Below are 17,122 nucleotides of genomic sequence, written 5' to 3'. Positions count from 1 at the left end.
ATATGTCCTGTTTTCAGAAGAGTCCTGGACTCCTTTTCTCCAACCAGGAGATCTCAGCTCCTCAAAAGAGAGTGTCACTAATAATATAAGCTTTTCTAAAGGCTGAAATCCTTGCATGTTTCTTGGCTAGAGGTAATCAGGATCAGTGCTAACATTTTCCATGACCAGACAAATGGAAAATAGAGCCTTGCATTCCTGTTTTGGTTGGTGCATTGTGAAACATTTTTTCTTCATCTAGAAGAACCTTAATCAATGCCTTGGAGCCAAAGTAAACTTCAACCTTGGGAAAAATTAGATTTGAATTGAGATTCAAAAGTGGGCATTTGGGCCTATCCCTCCTGCTATCCTATTTTCAAAAAGAAGCATGAAATTTCCACATTTCTAAATTAGAGCTGAATGAAAAGAATCATAAAATAATTTCCTATATATTTATTTGAATGTCTGCATGGATTTAATTCAGCAATGTTGAGCTTCTATTGTATTGAATCAGTGGGAAGCACTTACATTCTGAGGCTGGGATTTACACAGGCATGTAGAGCACCCACTTAATAGAATTTATTAAATCAGTGTAAGGACCTTTTGTAGATATTCCCTTTGGAAGCTACCCCATTTCACTTTGTAGAGGTGGGGCTTTTGATTATTTGCATTTTTGTTTCTACTAACTTTTTCTCAGCCGAGACACCCTTTTAATCTCCAGTAAAAATGCTCATGTAAGTTTTGCAGAGATTTACATCAGTTTCCAAAAGGTTTTTTTAGTCAGTCTGATACCTACGCTGAGACAATTGACTGCAGGGATTGATGTCTGCCAAAAGTTACCTGTAAGGATAATCTTAAAATCAAACTACTACCTTTACACATTTCTACACAACAAAGATCATGCTGGAAGTATGTGTGTTCTTCTCCTATCAGACAACAGAAAAAATTCCAAGTGACCATTATGAATTGGCCATTCATAATAACACCAACCCTGACTCATACATATCAAGTATTCAGGCTAGGCTTTTTTTCATCCTCAAGTTTAAAACATGTGCAGTGAGAGAGCTATTGAACGAGCACTTCTGAATTATTACCATCAGTGTTTGGTTTTAGATATTCTGAGAGCAGAAGAGAAATAAAATCCACCAGGTTGCAATGTCATGATGAAAAATTTGAATCTGCGTACTAAATAATCTTATTACCTCCTAAAATTAGAAAGAAAAGTCAGTTCAAAGCCACTGCCCTCCTGCTTTTCTAATCATGTTAGATGGTTTGGAACTGATTTGCTGAGGAGCAATGGTGAAAAGAATGGAAGAATGTGATTCTTCCCTGTCAGGGAGGCGCTGCAGAAAAGTGAGATCGGGAAGACTATAAGATGTCGCATTTCTTGGCCTCACCTTATTGTGACAGGAGACAAAGGTGGCAAGAGGACCAAACTAAGCTTTTTTTCCAGACTATTTTTAGAATTCGTACTACTAATTCATCTTTGTTAAAAAATAGGCAAATGGTTATATACAGTTTTATTGGCAGTAAAACTTATGTCTGAAGCCAATTTTCCCTTTTATTTTACAGACTACAAATACTTCCACATTCTTATTACTAAAGACGTAAAAGCATAGATAGAAACATTTGAAAGCTATTAGGGTCATTTACAGAATTAATGTGGCTGTGCTTTGAACCCTATTAAAAAGTATTAGATCCTATCAACTGTAGTTGGAGTGAAGGGCAGAAAAAAATGGCAAAACAGGAAGGGTTGCTGCTGAGGAAGTGGCAGAGCTGGCAAGAACAGGAGAAGCAGGATGACTGAAAAGGCATACAGACCTCTTTTGGCTCTCTTTCTGGGCATTTTGCAGCTTCATTCAGACTGACACTTTAGAGCTGATTATGACTATGAAATAATTTCTCAGTCCCAAGGTAACTGTTCTCAGTTTTTCTTCACTTCATTGCATTGCTCACGAATGCTGCAGGATACACTAATGTCCTGCAGATGTAAAAGCCTCCTTTAGAAACAGGCAACTAATAGCAGTGGGAAAATGAATGAGGTTTTGAGGGCACAGTTGGAGTTTTGTGTAGTTTGGGTTCCGCTGTGCAATACAAATGCTAAAAAGAATGTAATTTAGGAACTGGAACCCAAACTTTTCACTCTTCCTTCAACTTGGATATCAAATAATAGAGACTCCTTCCCAAGTTCATCTTCCCATAATCTGTTCCCAAAATGGTGGGCTAAACAGGTACCACTGACCAGTGCCCACTTGCCCATGCTCGCTCTCAGTGCGATTAACCCCTTCTGCTGGTGCCTAGGTCCAGCAGTGTATAACACGGGGCAGTCTGAGGCTGCCTGGCCAAGGTGTACGTACAGCGGAAGGGTTCCAGTCCAGTAGGTGGGAATGCCGCATGTCCCATCAAGCTTGAATTAACATAGCTCAGGTTTATTGTGTCATAGGTGTTGCCAGCGTGTCTGATACATCTGAATGTGGACGTGTCACAGCACAAGTTCACGCAGTATGACGAGGCAATGCAATAAGCTGTAATATTACAAGGGTTATGCAATGTTCTCAGAACCGAGGAGAATAAATCTTGTATTGAAAAACACTGCAGGAGGTTTTGTTTAATTGTATACTCTGTATATTAGGATTTTTCCACTTACAGATGAAAGTGCTTGTTACGGCAATGTTCTGAAACAATCAGGACAAAAAGTGCTGTTTTTTTTTTCCTTAATGAAAATCCTGAGTCCCCTTCCAGCAAAGGAAGACCTGTTTGTCAGAACCAATTCACACGCCCCTCTTTTAAATCCATGGCCTGTTTTTACTTGTGCTGTTCAGGGTTCTTCAGTCTTTATTTAACAAGGTTACGTAAGGAGAGGTAGGGGAGGAGGTAGTATATTGTATTGGCAAGAAATCAACAGGCTATTTACATGTCATATATTTAGCAACAGAGCAGTTTGGGTAACCTGGCTTCACTTGTCTTAGAATAATGAACACATCTGATTTAGGGCTCCAGTTGAGGGGTTGCAAAGGTTTGTCATTCTCCGAGTGGTTCCAGCAGGTGCTTCTTTCAGGCCTCCAGACCATCCTTCATGTGCTTTTGTTGGCAATAGAACTCCTTGGCACCACTATGACCATTTGCTTGGTTTTTTTCAAAGGTGTAGCCACAAAGCTCTTATTGTCAATATTCTGCATTCTGCAGCATTCTGCATTCTGCAGCATTCTGCATTCTGCATTCTGCAGCATTCTGCAAAGATAGCAAAGGGGCTTTTCCCTAAGGGAAAAGGAGCACAAGGAGAGGGACAAAGCCAAGCAGAGGCAAATTATGAATGATTATCAGGCATATTTCTTAATAATGATTTCTATTGTGCTGTAGATTAGACTCCAAAGGGCAGGGTCAGAACTTTCTGTTTTTCAAGCATGAAAATTCAACTGGACAAAGCATTTAAGTTCCTGTACGGCAGCTAATAATTGGCAGGAACATGATCAAAATGGCCAGCTACTGGAAGTCTTATTCTAATTTCTAGGGTTCTATTAGATATCAATTTTTCAGATTAAAAATCCAGAAGGCAATAAAAGCTCAGTCAGCTTTGGATGCAAATGGGAAGTCTACTAGGGAGTGAACCAAGAGCTCGCCAGAGTTAGCAAGTCCACACTCGCTGTGGGGGGGACAGTTTTACTCTGCCTGAAGAGTGCCTTTTTGTGGTTTAACTCAGCCATGTGTCCCTAGGGGTACTATTATAAAATAGCAATGGTGGAATGCTGTGTGTGGAATAGTTATTGCAGAATAACTATTTCAGGCTGTTCTTCCATGTAGACAAGCCTTACTACTACAATTTTACAAGAAGATGCACCTAAGCTAATCTTTTTTACTTGATGTCTAAAGCACAAGAGTTTTTAGATTGGCCTATGTAGAGTAAGGCTCTCCTGAGAAGTTAGTGCTTGCAAATATTTACCAAAGCATACTGCAATGTCAGAAAAAAAAGAGAAGCAGGGGCTCCACATTCATGTAAATGCATTTGTTTCACACAGTATGCACCAGGGCTACTTACTTCCAACCCTAAGTTTAGACCCTGAACTGACGTACCAGAGTTGGGGGGGGGCATACACTCTAGGTGTCTCTATAGCAGGACTACTCAATATATTTTTTCTAAGCTTGTCTGGGTAATTTTACCATGGTTTAATAACACGCTACAAAGTCCTGCTCAGCAGGAATCAGGATGCTGGCCCCATGTTTACAACTCTCTCAGAGACAAGGAGAGCTCCTAAGAGCTCCTGCATGAATATAATGTGTATCATGATTTGGAGATCTTGGGGAGGCCTGGGCAAGATTTAAAACCTGCTCTGTAGTTAATATAGCAAGGGAACACTCTTGGAGATCTGATCTCAGGTGAGCTGGATGACCCTCTGGGATCACCTATCCATTGAGGCAACTCATGGTTGCTAGAGGCAGTATACAGGGGAGGTGTAAAGTTGGGCAAGACTTAAACAGAGCCCTTTGGCAGCTGGGTGCCTCCATGAAGTGTCTAAACTGAGGAGGGGTAAGTCTGGGGCTCATATACCAGAGGTGTTAGGATATGCAATGCACTGAGGGAGCTCTTCGATATTAATGACTGAATATTTATTTTTGATAATATGTGTCAAAGAAATGATCCTGACATACCTTGATTTAGTAAGTATTTGATGATGATATATAAGTGTCTTATCTGAAGTGGAAGGGGTGCTTTATGAAAGTAACTTGTTACTGTTTTGGTTGAAATTAACTCCCCCCCCCCCCCAATGGAGAAATGCTGCCATTTAAATATTACATATCCTAACTAGCCTCATAGGAAAGCAGAAATCTTTATTTAAGGGAGGATTTATGCAATCTCTGGTTCTGTCAACCCTTAAAAAAAGAAATAGTATTTGTGAGAGCTAGGGAACTAAAAGCTACAACATATTTTTGCAACACTTTCAAAAATTCAGTTCTTCGTGAGCTTTAGAGTGGACAACTCTATCAAATAGCAAGGGGTCATGTTTGCAACATCGCATGCAACAAATTTCTGACTCTTTTCCCAATTCCCTCCCACTTACACTAGAAGTTTGTGTGTGTATATCCAGCAAGAGGAAGGGAGATATTTTTTATACATCTTCTCCAGGAAATCAGGGAGACTTAGAGACTGAAACTGGAAAACATCAATGGGTGGGACCAGGAAAGTCAACTGAATGCTGCATTATGCCAAGACACTTTCATCCTGCCCTTCTGTCAACTAAGGCAGGATGAGAGGCAATGAGTTGGCATAAAGTCTCAGGTCAAAAGTTGAAAGTTGCCCATTCCTAGAATTTTTGGTACTTAAACCTATTGGCTCACCTTACAAATGTTTTAGGAAAATGGCGATAAGTTGTGAAGTTGGTTACTTCCAGGAGTAAAACACTTCCCTTTCAGCGTTTCGGTATCTGAACATATAATGGAAAGGGATTTTTGGCTTGAACTGGCAACTGCCATCCTCACAGGAAGACAAATCCCAGAAGAGCATGGTCTGAGGAGGCTTTGCGGGGAGCAGGGTGGAGGGGAAGGAGCTATCAGCAGCACAAATAACAAAGCCTGGCTTGGCAACTGCTTTGGCTGCTGGGTCCAAACTATGGGGTCTTCTTGGCAGATCTCTATTGCATGACAGAAAGTGCAACTGCCAGAGTCAAAGAGGAGCACCTGCCAGAGTGGCCCTTAGGTTTGTCCTCTGTATTGAAATGTTGTTATTGCTAATGCTAGTGGGATTTCCTCCCTGGTACGGCAAGTGAGATGTAGCTACCCACAATTGTCTCCTGAGTGGAACGGCAGTGCTATGGACTTTGGTTGGGCCTGAGATTAGTTTCTGCACCCCAAACAAATGTTCTTTCTCTGACTGGAGTATGTATTTAATCATTGCAAGAAAGGTTAGTCCTAAATGCTAAGATCATATGTGTTTCAATAAGGCAGTGGTGAGAACATCCCATTAAATCTGGCCCACTTTAAACATACTTGAGGGCAGGCCAGGTATCATTTTAATTTGCAAAGTTGTTTGCTCTGTTTACCAAAGAGCAAATCTGTCCTTTAATGATTGGAAGCTGAACATTAATGTAAGCAGAACTGGAGTGTCAGATGATGTTGAAAGCTGATTATATAACGTGTACTTTTAGTTTCATAATTAAAATTTTATAGGGTGAAAATGCCTATTCACCCTATCTACTGTAAATGCAATAAGTGAATGTAGGTGGACTGGATCTTTATTAACCACTGAATGATGGGTTGCATTCACACTTGTATCTGAGCCAGACCTTAGCTCCTTTGCACTGAACACTGACAGAAGATGTGATTGCTCTCCATTATTATAGCTGTGGGCAAATACAGGGGAAGGAGGAGCTTTTAAAATTAAAATGCAGAGGAAAGTGCCCAACAATTGGGTATAAACTAGATTCTGGATGAAGTCCATCAGGGGACTGAGGTTTTGAAACAAGTTTTCAGCCAGAGGTGTAGGTGCAAAACTGCACCTCAATTTAAACCGGACCTTAATGCCCTCACAGATATGATTATATTGGTTTCTGATGACAGTAGGGTGCTGTACACAGGGACCCGGGCAGCTCCAGTGATGTGGCTCTGTTCTTCAGTTTCTGTGTATCATCTCTTACATGCAAAGCCACTAGCATCTCTCTGGATATACTCGATGATGATTACTACAAGTAGCTGTTTAATCTCTTTCTCTGAGAAATGTATGCCAGGTTTTATGGACATGGCACAGAAGGACAGCTTAGAAAGATTAGTGTTTGGGAAACTTCAGTAAAAAAGCTTTAAAAATGCAGTCCTGTTTTCTTAAGCTTGATGGAGCCAGGGATATTTTTTTAAGTGTCTTGGGCATTCAGTGTGTCAGTGAATGAAGAGGGCTACAAAAAGAGCCAGAGCCAGTTGGTCAGCATGCAAATGAATTTTATCTGATAAGTGGTGCTGTTTGGCTGCTTATATATGAGTCTCTACTGTAAAATAACAGGTTAGTGAGAAAAATAATTCAGTAATGTAAATTCATAATTTCCCAATTATTTACATGATATCAACTCCACCCACACAACAATTCCACCTCTTCCTTTCTCCTTTTTTTGACCTAGGTAATAGTGCTAGGTTTGTTTCAGTAGTGCTTGGCAAAGCACACACTGCCAGGACGCGTTTGCCAGAGCTGTCATGGCCCTGGGGCCTGCCAGAGCCCGGGAGTGATATCCCAGCCCTGCTCCAGCTGCTGCCAACCGTCCACAACGTCCAGGTCAATCTGCCAGCCCGGGATTGTTGCAGACTGTAGAGATGGTTCAGCCACGCTCACTCCACACGCCTCCCCCCTGCTACTGCACCAGGGCCTGGGAGCAGATGTTTGCAGCAAAATTTAAACGCAGCAGGGGCCAGGAGCTGGGCCAGCAAGTGCAGCAGCTTGCCTTCCCCAGCATTTCTTCCCTTTCCTTAAATAAATAACAATAATAAAAAAGACCAGTATATCTGGTCTATATAATATGGACTACAGTGGTTTCCAATTTCAGTGGTACACCACTCTCTTTAGCAAACCGCAGTTTGTGATTTCTAGTGCTGGTATATGAGTCTGGGAGTGAAACTGTTCTAAGCAATGTCCTGTGAAATATCTGTGTACTAGGCACAGAATGGATAAAATAGATCCAAACAGGTAAAACAGAAGTGTTTTGTTAACTTTCCTCTCAGACACAAAGAGAACCTTAAGGGACTAGGTCTTGTGTGGGGAAAAAAGGGCTATGTCCTAATCTCAGTAAGTCATTGTAGGTGTAGTTTATGCATTGTGGGGATGGATAGCTGAGGTCATAGTAGAAAAAGCAACAATGAATGATCTGACAGAGCGGGAGGAGCCTTTCTTCTGCCTCTCCTTGGATGTTTTTCTTCCTGTGACCTTGCTTTCAAACCATTCAGATTTATTTGAGTATAGTTTGCTACCAGTTGCCCCACCTCTGAAAACAGCCCTCAGACTGGCTGCCAGTGCCTCTTTGCACAGTCCGTACTGCAATGCCCAGTTAATGAATGGGTACGTGACCTTCTTTCTTTTCAGTGCTAGAGCTGTTTCACAACCCCCTAAGCAAAGCAGCTCCCTGCCAGGTTGCCTGTCGTTTTTGGAGAAAGTATTCCTGGGAACAGTGAGGCAGGACAGGTACAGTGTTCCTCACCTCACCTTGCGGCTTCTTCCAAGCAGGGAAGTTGGCAGCTGCAAACGTGTTTCCAGAGAATTGCACCAGGCTGGCTCCTGTCCTCCAGCAAAGTGCCAGCTTGTCTGTGCTGCAAGTGTCACAGGTTTGCCAGCTGCTTGAGTAACTCGCTGCCACCTCTGCACCTCTGGATGGAAATCTTGGCTGAGGTCTGTTGGCAAAGCCGTGTAGGAGATTTCCCGGTCACATGGGGAGTCTCCTGGGTCGAGGGCGGGCTGAGCGCACATGTCACGGAGAGCCCACCTGAGGAGACGCAACTGGGGGATGTGGACCCCAACTCCGGTCATCCTCCCCTCGCAAAGGCAAAATGTGACTGAAAGTGATAATGAATTTGAACAAGCAAAAAACTTAGGATTTCTGCCTCCTCCCTCCCCCTGTTCCCAACACTACATTTCATCACTTATTTTTAAGTAGGAAGTTAATCTGTCCCCCTTTACATTCAACAGGCTCTTCACCCTGTAGGAAATGCTCAGGATAACAGTGTAAGTGAAACTATGTGATTGCTAATAAGCAGCTCCACCAGCGCTTGCCCGAAGGTACCAGAGTAGTCAGTGTTACTAATAAAGTTAATTACTCCCACTACAAGAGAAATTAGTCAGGGGGAAAAATCAACGTGTATGAACAAGATGATTAGCTGCTGGTTTCACTTTTGCAAATACATTTAATCTACTGTAGTACTTTTATGCTGGTTAACCAGAGTCACAAGGTATTAATGTGCTCCCTCCTTATGAGAGAGCAGAGAAAGAATTACAAAACAGTCACTTCCGTTTCCGGCCCTGTCTGATGAACTGTGAATGTATCCAAAACCCTCTGCATTTTTCTCTCTTTTAATAATTAGTGCCATTTCTCTCCTGGCCATCAAACTGCGGTCTGGAGGTAAAGTATTTCATAATTAAAAGCATCTCTAGTGCTGAGTTTTTCCAACAAAAAATCTTCTCTCGTCCACCAGGACATCCCATTTCACTTTGTGGTGTCTCTAATCTTTATGCATGTGAAAGAGCAAGAACCCCCCCACCTCTCCATCAGGCATGAGTTTTCATTGACTTCTGTGACTGTAACTGATTAATCTAGGAACAATACAACAGCTGGATTCAGATTTACTCAGCTCTATTTTCTGATCTGGGAAGTGAATGAGATAACACAGAAGAGGAGCCATCACAGAACTGTTTGATTTCTAGGTGATCTTTTAGTGAAGATCTCAAGGATTGGTTGTTTTTTTTTTTTCAATACAGAGAGTAGGGAGAATGTGTTCTGCAAATAATAACATCCTCCTTCCCTGGGGGTTATATAACTGAGAAACATCAAAGACTTTGCTCTGAGACATTGTGTTCCACGCAGGATCTGCATATGTTATAAGAGGTACCAATTATTTCCAGTTCTTGTGGTATTTTTTGTAATATGGATACCATCCAACCCAAGTCAAAGAGGGCATCATGCAAGCATCGGATGACGAATCCTCTACTCATACTTATCATTAAGGATAGGAGAAGGGAGGGAAAATGTTTAGTGGCTTCCCATTTCATTCAGTCATTGGTTTACCTCTCCAAATGGTTGTTTTTCATTTGGTTTATGGCATTTCTGTGTGACACTTCCTGCAGCTAACTTGTTCACCTCACCATCAGGAAGGAAAATCCACACGGAGTGGCCAGGTAACCCGGCACAGAAATCCAACATGAAAGTGCTCAAGCCTGACTGCTCAGAGAAACACTTGCCTGTAGGCAGTTCAGAAAGAGCTCAGGAACCCTCAGATGTTGGAACGAGAATACGATCTGCATGTGGCTAATTTGCAGAAAGAGAAAAAGAGACCACTTACTGTATTTTTTTAATTATCTCTTGAGGCTCAATTTTGAACTGGTGGTAAGATGAACCACTATACAACCTATGATTAAACTTCTGAAGTGTTCACGAATTATTATTACTAGCGTACTAATTACTATTTCCATTACTGGAATCTTTTTAAAAGGCTACTTTTTACATGTAAATCTATTAGTCAAATGAAAGTGAGGATACATTTTTGAGAGGGACCTTCATCCTTGAGCCACCAGTCCTTTAGAAACAGTAGACTAAATTTACATTTACAGTAAGACATATTTTCCCTCTTTTCAGAGTAATATGCAGTAATGTGCTTTGAAGTGGGTGTACCTATCATCTGCCTCTTCTTTGCACGGCCAGTGTGCTTTGAGGGTGTTCTGGTAGGAATGAGAATCTGCTCCTATTTATTTTATATACTTCTGTGCTCCTTCATGTTGAGTTTTTTCCTAATTTAGTTTTTATTCTCTCCTTCTCCCTTCTCTTTCACACATTCTTCTACCTTTTATAAAATCCCATCTTTTCACTGTCATTACCTTTCTCCTTTTGATTGAGTATTGAATATATAATTATGAGGCAACAGACTGTCACCATCCACAGCTACCACCCCTTTCCATAGTATCATAGATTCACAGAACAATGCAGGATGGAAGGCATCTCTGGAGGGCATCTGATCTGCTCCAGTCCCTGTTCGGGGCAGGGCCAACTTTGAAGTTAGGTCAGGTTGTTGAGTGTCATGTCCTGCTAAGTATGTCTAAGGAGACACAACCCGTCTGGGAAACCTGTCCCAGTCTTTGACTCCTGCACTGTGAAAATTTTTTCCTCATATCTAATCGGATATCTAATCAAATTTTCCTTGTTGCAGTTTGTGTCTGTTGCCTCTTGTCCTTTCCCTGTGCACCTCCAGAAAGAAGTCTAGCCTCCTCTACCTTTCTGTAAGGTAGTTGAACACAGCTGTAAGATCTCGCCTCTGCTTTCTCTTCTGAAGCCTGACCAACCCCCTTCGGCATCTCCTCGTACATCAGGCCTACGACTACTTAGATCACTGCAGAGATCTGGAACTAGCTATGGCACCTGTAAGCAAGAGAGCATATCCACCAGTTAGCATCATTCGGGCTCTTCTATGAAGAGTCACTTAAAAAGATTCAGAGTTCTCTGGTACTATCAAGCTATCATGAAATGGAGGAATCAAAAAATTAACCATAAATTAGTTGTAACCTCAACAGAGTAAAAAGTCCCAGAATTAACCATTGTTAATGAATGGTTTTTCAGCTGCTTCATGATTCTCCAAATGATCTACATTATAAAAAACGTTTCTGATGCTGTTTGATCACACTAAACACTTGAATGCACAAAAGAGCTTGTGGCTAGGACAATGGGAGTGTCATTTATGATCTATACAAAATCCTATTGTATGAGACACTGTTTTTGTTTTGAAAAACAGTTTTATTTATGCACTGTGAGCTTGGTGGGGGTGAATTCTTACCTAAAGGAAGTGCTTTGATGGTTGGGTTAGGCTAGTTTTGCAAGAATTACTCCAGCCATTCTATCTTTGGAGCTCCATTTTTTTCCTCCCATCCCAGCAAACCATGGAAGAGGATGAAGATGAGCTCAGATGCCAGGAAGTTTTTCAGGATTTTTGTCATTCCTTAATCACTCGCAGAACTGATGCAGCCAGAGCCCAGGATTGCAGGAAGGGTTCCTGAGCAGTAGAAACCTTGATGTTAAACAGGAATCAGCCATGACACACCTTGATGATAGGGTGGAGATAATTTGTTTTGTTATTAATATTTGACATTCAAGTTCATCATGCGGAGAAGGCAACCGCACTGCCTGGAAGAGAGGCTGCAGGCAGCACAGAATCTTACTCACCCCATTGCATAAGGGGCACATTTGCATCCAGATCCTCGCCTGGTGATTAAAAGGTGCGTTACACAACCCAGTGAAAGAGTGAGTGCTGTTGGATGACACTCGATCTGCTTCTTCCTGAGCTCCGCCATGAACTCTCCTTCCCAGCTCTGCATGCATGGGTCGAGGATGCCGTGGTGCCTCCTGAGGCAAGGAGGTGGTTTGTCAGCGGGGGGAGAGGGAGCCCTCTGCCCCGGCCCCGCCACCCTCCCTACCACCCTGCCTGTGGCCGGGACCCTCATGACAGACACCATGGCCTTGGAGGGAGATCCGCAGGGCCCCGATGGCACGTCGGGAGTGGGGAAGGGCGGCTCCACCCCAAGCGGGAGCGGGGTGTCATTAAGAGTGCCCACGCCCACTCGTCAACAGCCCCTGGCCACCAACCGTGTCACCGGCAGCTGAATGAAAGTAGTTTTGTTGTTGTTTTGTCCTTTCCAGCCTCTGAAGAGTGCACCCCGCCAGGAGGGCTGGTGGCTGGGCCCAGGCTGCCATGCTGGGCTGTGTCAGGCCAGGCCGGCTCCTGCGCTGTAACCTGACCTCATGGGTGAGGGCTTTCCTTCGGGTCAGGAACTCACTATCCATTTGGGTAACGACGATACCTCATGTACACCGTGCTGCGAATCACCAAATGGTGGAAATCAGAAGTAGTCTGGACCTTCCCCTTTGCTTTCATCCCAGTGCGACTCCTTTTAGAGTTGCCGTGAGTCCTCGGGTGGTTTTCCCAGCCAGTTTCAGAAAGTCAGGTGTCAGAGTCGCACCGCTGGTGGCTGCAATAACAGCACGGACGCCATGTCTGCAGGAGCGCGTTCCTGGGCATGGCGGTCGGCTGGCACAGGGCTGGCTGCAGGTGTGCCGACAGACCCTCTCAGCCTCCAAAACGGGGCAGGACTTAGTATCGGGTGGAGAGAACATGTTTTCTTCTTTTGCGGTCACAGCTCAGTGAGACCGTGGAAGGCAGGCTTTGTTTGATCTATAGTCCCTCAGTTTCCCTGATGGTTCTGGTGTTAAGGGGTGTTAAAGAAGATTTTCACCCATTTTGTTCTTCCCAGCACGCTGAATATTAAAAAGGAAGAGAAATACCTCTCAGTCCTAATACTCAAATCACAGGAAAGCACCTGCCCCATTCCTCATTTCATGACCTGCTTCATACTATAAACAATGTTCATTACAAGTTGTACCTTGCTTGTCCTCTGTATTTTTCCCCATCCTCTTAGACCATAATTGCCATTCCCTCCCCCTAATTACTCCACCCTGGCTTAAGGTGCAAAGAATGGCCTTTGTTTGGCAAATAAAGGGTAGGCAGAGCTTTGAAGGAACACATTGCTGTTAGGAGATTCACCCAACATTATGTGGTTGACTCTTCTAGTTTCTGTTAAAGCCAAGGCTTCAGTTGTTTCCACCGGGGACAATCAGAAGAGGACTGTCCTACAGACCAGAATGTCTGACCTTCTACTGTATAAAGGGAAAAAAGCTACATAAATATTTCATTTTCAAGCTCACAATGTGCTGTAAATGATACCAAATAAAAGTGAGTACATACAATATAAAAATAGCCTTTATGGTATCTTTAAAAAAGTTTTAGGCATATCAGCTGTAACCTGTGAACAGGCTACATTGCCAGTTAATCTTCTTTCTGTATACAAATTTGTATATAGACATTTTTAGACTTTTTGAATGAAAGAATTTGTAACAATAAAAATCCACATATTCCAGCTGCACATTTTAATGTTCTTGAGGCTTGGTTTAAATTGTTTTTCAGTTGTACACATAGCTTTGGCATTTTAAAATTTAAGGATACATGAATAATTGTGTGTATAATTTTACGTAAACAAATGTGCCTGGTGACTGAAAATAGAGCTTTCATTCCTGTTATTTGCATCTAACAAGAATAATTCTGGACATTGAATAATCATTTTTATATAGGGCTTTAAGTGCAAGAAGTTCATGAAAGTGCAAGATAGCTGGATTGCTATACTGAACGTTTTACATAGCTGAACTTCAGGAGACTCTTACAATTGAGATTTAAAAATTACACCGTTGCACACCTGTGGTCTAAGTTATTTCAGATCTTCTGTGGAGTTCTTGGACATGTAAAAGGAGATTTGCCCATTGAAAGTGTCACTGAATCAAGAGCTTGGAATAGGAAGAAGCAGGTGTGATTGGAAATAAGGTTAGTCTGTCCGACTTCAAAGAAATAGTCACATATTTTTGAAAAGACTATATGTACAATAATGCTACTTCTGTACCGACACCAAGCTATTGGCGGATAGCTGAAGTCAGATGTGAAAAAAAGGGAAAACCAATTTAGATCAGGGGTTTCCCAACTTAGTATGCACCAAAGTATGCAGTGACAGAAACTAGTCTTGCTTCTGGCAATGGTAATGGGTGCATGTGGGACTGCTTTGGATGTCTTTCTGTTTCACTCTGTGAAGACAAAAAGGTTGAGAGTGTGGTGCAAAGATGCACCCCCTTCAGGAACTATCATGGGTCCAGCTTGTCTACCTAGGCTGGTATGGAAACTGTGGTAGGAGTACCTCCAAACACTGGGACAAGGGCTGTCAGAGGAAGGCCTCAGTGATATTTTGCCCTGACAAGGACTTGAGAATGGAAGGAAACAGTGGCTCTTGGAGGAGTATGGAGAAGGAGAAAGCAGATAACAAATATGAGCTATAATAGCAAGAGATGGCAATGGTTGTTCTGTGTTTCCCTACAGAGCATGGTTCAGGAATGCCATTATCTGTAGAAGCCATCCAGGTCCCACTATATAGTTTCTTCTGATGGATCAAAGATGACTGTCTTTGGCTAATTCCAGGCATTGAATTATTTGGCAAGTAGGGAACTGCCAGCTCTCAACTCTCTGTACTTCTACCCTATTTCTTTTTCCCACATGAAGGCAGCAATAAAAATAGCTCCCAGATCTGTGTAGATCCCCTTTCTCTTTCATATAGAGTTGCATCCATGACACTAAACAACCTAGATTCTATTCTGAAGTGATTTACGTACTAAAGTTTGGCAACGTTCAATCTAAATCACATCCATTCTTTCTCTTTCTTTAGAAAAACATGACAGACTCTTTGGCCTTGGAGGATACAACCCTGTGTAGCTTGTCTCCAGACTGTGTTCACCCGAGCAACATGGCCAATCTCTTTCCCAATTGCTTACCAAGCCAATGTTTAGGCCTGCTCACATCCAAAACAGCCAGTTAGCATAGTCACTCTCTCTCCACTCTCCCCCCCTTCCCATATGATTACTTATGGCTTCTAGTATTTGTTATGACACAGATTTAAGTCTTTGTTACAAAAGCAAACCATTAACTATTCCTAGGAGTTTTGTGAATGTGTAGACAAGACACTGACTAGCACAGCAGGAGTGGTTCAGGATATTGTATTTTAGCTTTGTATCTCAAGGGTGGTGTAAGTTCAGGAAGAAAAGAATTGTGGCATATGACAAAAGTTTCCCAACATGGGGCATTATAGCATGATCCTACACCAGTGTCCACCTGGCGGGTAGGAATAACATAACTGTGCATTTTGCTTTTATGTTAAAATTTGTCCAAAATGTCATATAAACACAGATGAAAGTGGATACACCTTGGCTGAGGTGTTATTTGACTGCGGAGGAAACCTTTGGAAAGTGTAGATTTGCTCATTGTCTTGAGAACTCCCAAATTCGGGCCAGTAGTTCTAAAGGAAGCCTAAGAAATCTTCTAAGCATGCCCTGTTTTGTCATGTAAAAGGTAAGGCTTGAAAACATGAAATTAGAAACAGAAACTTCAAGCATGTGGATCCATTAAAACAGGGACCAGTCACCCCAGGAGAACAGGATTAAGAAAGCTTGATAAGACTCGGATTTATGACAGTATCACTTTAGGCCCATTCTGTCTGATCCAGGCATTGAATTATTTGTATTCTGCTACTAAAGGACACTTGAGTTATGTGAACAAATCTTCTAGTTATGAAATAATTTACTTACACAGTGAATTCAGCTATGTTGTTAGTTAAATTATACTGAGAAATACCCAGGCAAACAATATTTGCTTTATATATGTGGGTATCATTTTCCAGATAAACTTTTGTATGTAGAGTACTATTTGCAGACTCTGTCTGTAGGTGGTGGTTGATGTGAAAGAACTCTATGCACATATATATACGTACATACACATATACATATAATATACATATATACAAATATATATGAGAGAGAGAGAGAGAGAGAAAGTGAATGTTGCACTGTTTTGGGCCTGCCATTCTCAAACACTGAACCGTATGTATACAGGTAAGACATCCTGGTTGCCCTTGTGCTACCCAGTGCCAGGAGGCAGCTCAGAGCACTGTTATTGCTCTGACTTATACTTCATCCATTGCTCATGCCAGACATCCACACATGTACAACATACAGCAGCCCTACACATTACTACAGATGCTTACCTCAGCTCCACAGTCAACATCTGCAGGGGCAAGACCACAGAAAGAGGTTGTAAGGTCCTCATTATCAATGAACACAACACAAATGGTGAAAGTAACCTTTTATTTGCGTGTGATATAGAGACATACACACTGCAAACACATGCCACACATCATAAAAGGACAGGATACTTGGGAGATCGCAGCAGAGAAACATTAGCATCTGCTTCTAATAACCAGCATAAATAGTACATGCTCTGAGTTTCTCATGGTGTTTCTGAACAGAATTCCAGAAGAGCTGCACACATGGCACAGCCGGGCTCATTAACACCACCCGCCATCCGCACACCACCGCCAACGGGAACCCGGCCCTGCCTGGCCCTGCTCATGGGGCAGAGTCGGTGGGGACGGCTTCACCCCCCACTTCAGCTTGCTCATTGCTGCCCTGCCTGTCTCTGCTTCAAGGAGAGTGGTGTGCCGGTGGCCAGACTCACTCAGGCTTGTGAGAAAGCCTGTGCCAAAAGAGGTGGAGGGGTGCTCTGGAGGAGACATGGAGCTTTCTGGCTCCAGGGGTCCCACGGGTGCGACGTGGGTCCTGTGAGCCACTGCTGCTCGCAGTCTGCAACGCAGCACAACCTGGCACAGAAATGCCAGATTCCTGGAATTACTATGCTAAGCACAACATGAAAATGCTCAGAGCATTGCTGTCCAGGCAACACTCACAAGCTAAATCTTCTGTAGATTAGGACGCGTTCTGGAGAAATGAGAAAGAATGCAGCCAGCTAACTAAAGACAGGTGTGCAGCTCTGCTGCCTGGCA

This window comes from Aptenodytes patagonicus, chromosome 3 (assembly GCF_965638725.1).
Source record: "Aptenodytes patagonicus chromosome 3, bAptPat1.pri.cur, whole genome shotgun sequence".
In the NCBI taxonomy this organism is placed as follows: domain Eukaryota; kingdom Metazoa; phylum Chordata; class Aves; order Sphenisciformes; family Spheniscidae; genus Aptenodytes; species Aptenodytes patagonicus.
The sequence above is the reverse complement of the archived record's forward strand: the minus strand, read 5'-3'. Positions refer to the sequence as shown.